The sequence below is a fragment of the Cetorhinus maximus genome, chromosome 32, assembly GCF_964194155.1.
Source record: "Cetorhinus maximus chromosome 32, sCetMax3.hap1.1, whole genome shotgun sequence".
NCBI classification, from domain to species: domain Eukaryota; kingdom Metazoa; phylum Chordata; class Chondrichthyes; order Lamniformes; family Cetorhinidae; genus Cetorhinus; species Cetorhinus maximus.
In genome coordinates, this window is record NC_135910.1 from 10033608 (window position 1) to 10043169 (window position 9562).

Consider the following 9562-nt stretch of genomic DNA (forward strand, 5'->3'; position numbering starts at 1 on the left):
ACATTACAAAACATTTCAAAATGGCCATCACAAAAAGTGCAATCACATTCCTGTTTCCCACATAGACCGTGTCGCACCCTGAGGTGCTTCAATATGATGGAGGAACATTACAGACATTTGATAATGGTTATAACAGACAATGGTATTTTTGTTATCTATGCAGATCATGTTGCCCTCTAAGGCGCAATTGTGCTTCATGTAATATTCACTGCATACATTCATTATGAACCGTACAGCCCGAGGGGTCTATACAATTCCCAGACCCTCGGTGCACTATGGCTTAAAGGTCTTAGACAGTGACCTTTCCCCATTGCGCCTTTGCGGCAGCTGCCCCAAGCTTTTAGTGCGTCCCTCAGCACGTAGTCCTGGACCTTGGAATGTGCCAGTCTGCAACACTCGGTCAGGGACAACTCTTTGCGCTGGAAGACCAACAAGTTTCAGGCAGACCAAAGAGCGTCTTTCACCGAGCTGATGATCCTCCAGCTGCAGTTGATGTTTGTCTCGGTGTGTGTCCCTGGGAACAGCCCGTAGAGCACAGAATCCTGTGTCACAGCACTGCTCGCGGTGAACCTTGACAACAACCACTGCATCTCTCTCCAGACCTTCTTTGCAAAGGCACATTCCACAAGGAAGTGGACAATAGTCTCTGCCCCACCACAGCCACCTCGAGGGCAATGTGCAGAGGGGGTGAGATTCCTGGTGTGATCTGACAGAGAGGGCCGTTCTCACCACCAGCCAAGCTACGTCTTGATGCTTGTTGGAAAGTTCTGGCAATGAGGCATTCTGCCAAATGACTTTGGCAGTCTGCTCGGGGAACCATCTGATCAGGATCCACCCTCTCCTTTTCCCCCAGGGCCTCAAGAACGATATGTGCCAACCACTGCCTGACGGACTTGTGGTTAAAGGTGTTTCTCTGCATGAATTTTTCCATGAGGGACAGGTGGTGCGGCACGGTCCAACTACTTGGAGCGTTCCGTGGCAGCGTGGCCAGACCCATCCTTCGCAACACCGGGGACAGGTAGAACCTCAGCACGTAGTGACACTTGGTGTTTGCGTACTGAGGGTCTACGCACAGCTTGATACAGCCGCACACAAAGGTGGCCATCAGGATGAGACCTCCCTGTCGCTTGCCATTTCAACACTCATGTTCTCATGCCCACATGTCCGTCCTTGGCCTGCTACAATGTTCCAGTGAAGCTCAACGCAAACTGGAGGAACAGCACCTCATCTTCCGACTAGGCACTTTACAGCCTTCTGGACTAAATTTTGAGTTCAACAATTTTAGATCATGAACTCTCTCCTCCATCCCCACCCCCTTTCCGATCCCCCTTTTTTCCAATAATTTATATAGATTTTTCTTTTCCCACCTATTTCCATTATTTTAAATGTATTTCCATCCATTGTTTTATCTTTGCCTTTTAGCCTATTTTGATCCCTTCCCCCCACCCCACCTCCACTAGGGCTATCTGTACCTTTATTATCACATTCCTTAGATAATATCACCAGCTTCAACACCTCTTTGTCCTTTTGTCTATGACATCTTTTGGTTATCTCCACCTATCACTGGCCCTCTATCCAGCTCTACCTGTCCCACCCCCCCTGAAACCAGCTTATATTTCACCTCTTTTCTATTTTTCCTTAGTTCTGTTGAAGAGTCATATGGACTCGAAACGTTAACTGTGTTCCTCTCCGCAGATGCTGCCAGACCTGCTGAGTTTTTCCAGGTATTTTTGTTTCGGATGAGGGTGATGTTGGGCACATTTTTTCTCCCTTTATCTGGAGGTTTAAACATCGTTTCCCTGCGAACACGGTCCTTTTTCGACCTCCAGACAAAGTGGAAGGTGGCTTGGGTGATCGCCACAGTGCAGGAGTGAGGAATGGGCCAGACCTGCACCATGTACAGCAACACCGAGAGTGCCTCGCATCTGATGACCAGGTTCTTACCCACAGTGGAGAGGGACCGTCGCTCCCACATGCCCAGTTTTCTTTTCACCATAGCCACTCGCTCCTTCCAGTTTCAAACGCATGCAGAGTACCCCAATTACTAGCTCAGTCACCACCACCCCCCACCCCAAGCCTAAATCCTTTATGAAGGTCTCTAATCGGCCCTACTCCTCCTTTTACCACCCGTTTACTATTTATATGCCTATAGAACACTTTGGGATTCCCTTTTCTGTTAGCAGCCAGTCTCTTTGCATACTCACTCTTTGTTTCTCATTTGGTTCTGAATTTCCCTCTGAATCTTTATATTGGACCTGGTTCTCAATTGTATTATCCACCTCACATTTATCATATGAATCCTTTTTCTGCTTCATCTTACTCTCTATCTCTTTCGCCATTCAGGGAGCTTTGGATTTGTCTACCCTACCTTTCCCCCTCGTGGGAATATATTTGGACCTGCACTATCTCCTCTTCAAAGATAGTTCATCGATCAGTTACTGTTTTTCCTGCCAATTTTGTTTCCAGTTTATCTGGGCCGATTTGTTCTCATCCCATTGAAGTTAATTATTCTTACTCTGGACTGTTCCTTGTCCTTTTCCAAAGCCAACCTAAACATTATGATACAATGATCAATACCCCTTAATGTCCCTGTAATGACACTTGATTCACTTCTCTCACCTCATTCCCCAGAACCAGATCCAGCAATGTCTCCTTTCTTGTTGGACTGGAAATATACTGATGTCAAAATTTTTCCTGAACACACTTGAGAAACTCTTGTCCCTCTCTGCTCTTTACACTATTAATATCCCAGTCTATTTTTAGGTAATTAAAATACTTGATTATAACTACCGTATAATTCTTGCACTTCTCTGTAATTTCCTCGCAGATGTGTTCCTTTATATCTTTCCCAGTAGTTGGTGGCCTATAAACAACACTGAGCAATGTAATTGTTGCTTATCTCTAACCAAACAGATTCTGTCCTCGGTACCTCTGGGCCATCTCTTTCCAGGATTATAATGTTCTCCTTAATCAATACTGCTACCCCCTACCCTGTTCTTTCTTTCCAGAACACCTAGTATTTTTTAGGAAGTAAGGATAGTTTAATTAAGTTATATGTGTATTTGGGTGTGTTAAGGATAAGTTTACCGTTAAGAAAAGGAGAAGTTGAGTTTTAGTTTCACTTTAAAAGATGCCTGCATTTTAAATGAAGATTTTATGAATCTTGAAGGGAGAAAACAAACAAGGTAGAAATAACTATGCTGTTGCCTAGCAACAGGAGTCCAGAGAGGGAGGCCCCACCCCCACACACAGAGACAAAGGAAACAAAAAGCAGCAGTTTGAGTTCAGTTGTAATATAGTTCTGTTGAAGGGTCATGTGGACTCGAAACGTCGATTCTTTTCTTCTCCACCGATGTTGCCAGACCTGCTGAGTTTTTCCAGGTAATTCTGTTTTTGTTTTGTAATATAGCTCACCCTTGTTTAATAAATGTTTTATTCTTTTGTTAAAAGTTCATCAGCTGACTCCTGTGACTCTGTTCAGTAGCCTCCCTCCATCTTTCTAAACAAAAAAATAAAAGTTAGGATCTATCAAGTTGGGATCCAATTTGTCCAGTAGTAACATCAGCTGGGATTGTAACAGATCCAAACACCAGTGAGGTAACATACCATCCTGGATTCACATCTGTGGCTGCAGAAATGCTTGGCTATTGCCGTAACTATAGAATTCCCATCACTATTGCTTTTCTAATCTTGCTCTGTTTCGCCCCTCCCACACAGAGCTGAGCTGGCCGTGATACTGAGGACTAGGCTTTGGCTGTACTCCCCAGAGGAACCAGCACTAATCCCCATCAGTATTCAGAACAGAATACTACTGCTTGGAGAGGCAGATGCACTCAGGGGACTCCTGCACTATCTGCCTGGTCTTTCTCAAATGCCCCTCAGTCACCCATTCCCTCCCTGCCTGCAAAACCCCTAAGCTTCCCTGAGTGACCACATCCATGAATGTACTGTCCGCGAAATTCTCAACCTCGCAGATGCACCACAGTGACACCAGTTGCTGCTCAAGTTCTGGAACCCAGGGTTGGAGTTGTTGCGGGTGCGGACACTGTATGCGACATGTATTGTTAAACACGGTGAGCTGTTGTGATCCGGAATGCGCTGCCTCAAGGCATGGTGGAAGCAGATTCAACATCTGGCTTTGAATCCCATGACAGCAGATGGTGAAATCTGAATTCGGTAAGAATCTGGAATTAAAAATCTGACGATGATCATGAAACCATTGCCGACTGTCATAAAAACCCATCTGGTTCACTAATGCCCCTTTAGGGAGGGAAATCTGCTGTCCTTACCCGGTCTGGCCTATATGTGACTCCAGACCCACAGCAATGTGGTTGACTCTTAAATGCCCCCGAATGAGGGCAATAAATGCTGGCCTCGCCAGCGATGCCCACACCCCATGAACGAATTAAGAAAACAATAACTTTCTAAGTGGAATTGGATAAACACTTGATGGGGAAAAACAATTACTGAGCGAAAGGGGAAAAACAATGGAATGGGATTAATGAGCCTTTTCAAAGAGCCAGCACAGGCGGGATGGGCAGAATGGCCTCCTTCTGCGCTGTATGATGTTTACAGGTTCCTCTCCCTCTGTCCCCGACTAGAAAGGGTTATTGTTTCGTTACTAACGTTCCTTCCCCGTACGTTCCGACCGACCAACCGCCCCCACCCCCGTCCGACACATCCCTCCCTCCCTCACTGGGACAATGTCTGGGGAAACCGACCGAGCGGGAATGGGAAGCCATCCGAGGAGGAGCCCCACCAAGGGTCAAGGGGACCAGGGCCGAGCTCAGGCTGGCGAAAAAGGTTTGGACTTCACCCTCTCACTCTGTCCGTCAATCCATGATTTAAGCAAATTTCCCCCTCAGTTTCTTCTTCTTCTCCTGAAGGAACTGGTCTTCACTGGCTCCCACTGATTCTCTCATTCACTCTCACCCATTCACTGATTCTCACCCACTCACTGATTTTAACTGGCCCTTATTCTCCCTGAATCTTATTCTCACTGACTCCCACTAATTCTGTGACTTGCTCATTCTCACTGATACTCCCAACTCTGATTGTTCCAATGACTCTCACTGGGCTCCTTTAAACGCTGTGCAAGCATCTCTAACTATTTTCCTCATGCGCCCCTATCCAGGCAGCTGTTTCCAACTGGGTATACAAGGAAGAAACCCCTGCCCTATAAGGTCAGGCCATTTAACCACGTGAGGCATTCCAACCAAGCTGAGTCCTCATTCTCATCAGCAGGACCTATAGGCTTTTTGAGGAACACAGCTTAATTTATTCCACCCCCCCCCCCCCCCACTAACCCAGAGAAGCTAATTACAGAGTCTGATGCAAAGTGCGGGTCTGCCTTAGATTTTCTTTTGGGTTCAATGGTGATGGTCACTCACCAAGTGGCCCCTGCATCTCATGTTCAGGACCGTACCTTGATATCCATGCAGTGGTGAAAGCTGGGGGAGGGAAGGGTTGATAGCATTTCCTGGTGAACTGGATATTTTGTCTTCCACAATTGCCTTCACACCAATGTCACCACTTCACCATTTTTCCCAATGTGCGGCAAGATCTTCCTTTAACAAATCCATGCTGACCATCCCTGACTAGTCCATGCCATGACAGTTAATCCTATCTCTCAGGATTGATTCGACTAATTTGCTCACCACCGATGTAAAACTCCAGAACCTCAGGCACAGACTATAAATGTGTCTTTTAGGAGGCAGCAGAGCTCGGCAAGTGGTAGAATCATTATTGTGCCAGAATCATCCCCTCACATCAAATTTACCACCCACATCATTATCACCCACATCAATAGCAACTACCAAGTTGCTGGTAGAGGCAGAAACTCCAAAATCTTTTTAAAAAGTACCTGGATCTGCACCTTAAGTGCTGTAAGCTGCAGGGCTATGGTCCGGGTGCAGGAAGGTGGGATTAGAAAGGGCACCTGGGTGTCCTCGGGCTGGCATGGACAAGACCGAATGGCTTCCTTCTGCGCTGTAACTTTTCTATGGTTCTAAGGTTCTATTTGATGACACGTTCATCACTTGAGTGGGCAGAAAAGCTTCAGAGGCCCAACTCCAAACATGTCAATGGAGCTGCTGCTGAACAATCTCAGCTGCGGAAGAATGCTCATTTTTGACAAGCTTTTCCAAGTGCGTGGCCGCTTCCCTCACACCCCCTCTCCCCACCCTCTACCATGTGCTTCCTTCAGTCTGTGCTGCCTTGGTCCCCCTCCCCTTGCCCTGGCACCGCACTGAAAGCCAGCCGGGAGAAAGCGACTTGCCTGTGCCTCGCTTGATGCCCTCCAGGCGATGCTCGTGAGTACAGCACAAGGTTGCTTGCACTCACCTCTGAGCTCCCACCAAAGTTCAGATTGCCAGGTGTACGCCTCTTAAAGGCAGTCATGAAGCATGCCGCTCTGAACTCACGCTGACGTGGGTGGTAAATTTGACGTGAGGGGATGATTCTAGCGTGAGGGCACAATAATGAAATGCAGATTCATTAAAATCTAGCTCCCAACCTTGAAGGCCACAGAGATCATTCCTGGGGCCTCAACTTTTTACAATTCATATAAATGATTTGCACGAAGGGACCAAAGATATGGCTGTTAAATTTGCTGATGATACAATGATAGGTAGCAAAGTAAGTTGTGAAGAGGACATAAGGAGGCTGTAAAGGGATATAGGTAGGTTAAGTGAGTGGGCAAAGATCTGGCAAATGGAGTATAATGTGGAGAAATGTAAACTTGTCCATTTTGGCTGGAAGAATAAAAAAGAAGCATATTATCTAAATGGTGAGAGAATGCAGAGCTCTGAGATGCAGAGGGATCTGAATGTCCTAGTGCATGAATCGCAAAAGGTTAGTATGCAGGGACAGTAAATAATTAGGAAAGATAATAAAATGTTATTATTTATTACAAGGGGATTTGAAATCAAAAGTAGGGAGGTTATGCTTCAGTTATACTGGGTATTGATGAGACCACATCTGGAGTATTGAGTACAATACTGGTCTCCTTATGTAAGGAAGGATATAAATGCATTGGAAGCAGTACAGAGAAGGTTTACTGGGCTAATATGGGAGGGTTGTCTTATGAGGAAAGGCTGGACAGACTAGGCTTGTATCCACTGGAGTTTAGAAGAGTAAGAGAAGAACTTGATTGAAACATATAAGATCCTGAGGGGCCTTGACAGGGTGGATGTGGAGAGGATGTTTCCTCTAGTGCGAAAATCTAGAATTCGGCATCACTGTCTAAAAGTAAGGGGTCGCTCATTTAAGACATATATGAAGAGAATTTTTTTCTCTCAGAGGGTTGTGAGTAATTGGAACTCTTCCTCAAAAGGCGATGGAACAGAGCCTTTGAATATTTTTAAGGCAGAGCTAGATAGATTCTTGATAGCAAGTGGGTGAAAGGGTTATCTGGGGTAGATGGGAATGTGGAGTTGAGGTTACAATCAAATCAGCCATGAACTTATTGAATGGCGGAGCAGGCTCGAGGAGGTGAGTGGCCTACTCCTGCTCCTAATTCATATGTTTGTATGTACTATCAGCTAATAAGAACAGATTTTCCTTGTCTACTTTATCTAAATTCTCCACACCCCTTGATTCCCTCAGGGATCAAAAATCTGTCTGAGCCTTGAATATACAGAACGACTGAGCATCTACAAGCCTCTGGGCTGGAGAATTCCAAAGATTCATTACCCTCTGAGTGACGATATTTTTCCTCGTCTCAGTTCTAAATGGCCGACCCCTCAACCTGAGTCCGCCTGCCATGTTCTAGATTCCTGAGCCAGGGGAAGCAACCTCTCAGTGTCTATCCTATGAATCCCCTTCGGAATCTTGTACGTTTTGTCAATTACTTCGTGTGGTCGAATTTCACATTCTCACCACTCTCAGGGTAGTTTCTCCTGAACTCTTTATTGGCTTTTTAATGATTATCTTATACTTATGGCCCCTAATTTTCGTCCTGCCCACAAATGGGAACATTTTCTCCATGTCGACCTGATCCATATTTTTCGCAATCTTGAAGATTTCCAACAAGGTCACCCTTCAACCTTTGCTTTCTGAAAGAAAAAATCCCCGGTCTGTTCAACCCTCCCTGGTCATAAACAGACTAAGTAAGTGGGCAAAGTTATAACAGGTGGAGTTTAATGTTGGCAAATGTGAGATCCTCCACTTTGGACTTGAAACCGGTACATCAGAGTATTTTATAAACGGTGAGAAACCAGGATTAGTGGAGGAGCAGAGATACTTTGGTACCCAAATACACAAATCATTAAAAGCTAGTAACCAGGTACGAAAACGCTTTATCACAAGTAATCTGGATTACAGAGGGGAGGAAGTTGAGCTTCAGTTGTGTGGTTCACTAAGTTCAGTTCTGGACAATGCACTGCAGAAAGGATATATTAATCCTGGAGAGGGATGCAGCATATATTCATCAGAATGATACTGGGCCTTGGAGGGTTCAGTTACAAGGCCAGATTGCATAAACCTGACTATATTGCCTTGAGTTCAGGGAATTTGAGGGGTGACCTGATTAAGGTGTTCAAAATGATAAAAGGATTTCGTTCGGCGAGACAAAGAGAAACTATTTCCTCTTACGCAGGAATCAAGAATGAGGGACCATAATCTTAAAATTACAGATGGACCATTTAGGAGGGAAATTAGGAAATACTTTTCACACAAAGAGAAATAGATGCTGGGACAAGTGGAGTTTTCAAAACTAAGATGGATATATTTTTGTTAGTTAAAGGAACAAGGGATATGGAACAAGTAGAGGCAATGGAGTTGAGGTATAGATCAGTCATGATCCAATTGAATGGCAGAACATGCTTGAGGGGTTGACTAGCCCACTCCTGTTCCTATGGCTTAAGGAGAATTTTAAACTGCTGAAAATCCACGATAAATGTAAACACCACTTAAATGTAACTCATTTCTAAGTTCTTCCTACGGGTAAATGGTGAAAAATCTTCAAATTCTGTGGACCTCCAGTCTATGAAATGATTTGCCCACCAATAGGTACATTGGTACAGGGGTAATCTGGGACATTGAGCCTGTACCTTCCCTCTGTGGCATGACTGTGCATTTAGCAGTCACTAATGTCACAGACTGCCCCAGCAATTCATAAAGTCACACAACACAGGAGGCCATTTGTCCCATTGTGCTTATGCTGGCTCTTTGAAACAGCTTTCCAATTAGTTCCACTCCACTGCCCTTTCCCTACAACCATGTACGTTTTTCCTTTTCATGTATTTATCTAACTCCCTTTTGAAAGTTGCTGTTGAATCTTTTAAGGCAGTGCATTCCAAATTGTAGCAACTCACTGCATAAAAAAAAATTGCGCCTTTTCTTCTTATTCTTTTGCTAATTACCTTTTAAATCTGTGTCCTCTGGTTACTGATCCTTCTGCCCCTGGAAATATCTTCTCCTTATTTACTCTATCAAAACCCTTCATGATTTTGAACATCGCTATTAAATGTACCATAACCTTCTCTGCTATTAGGAAGACTACCCCAACTTGTCCGCTCTCTCCACATAACTGCATTCCCTCATCCCTGGTACCATTCCAGTA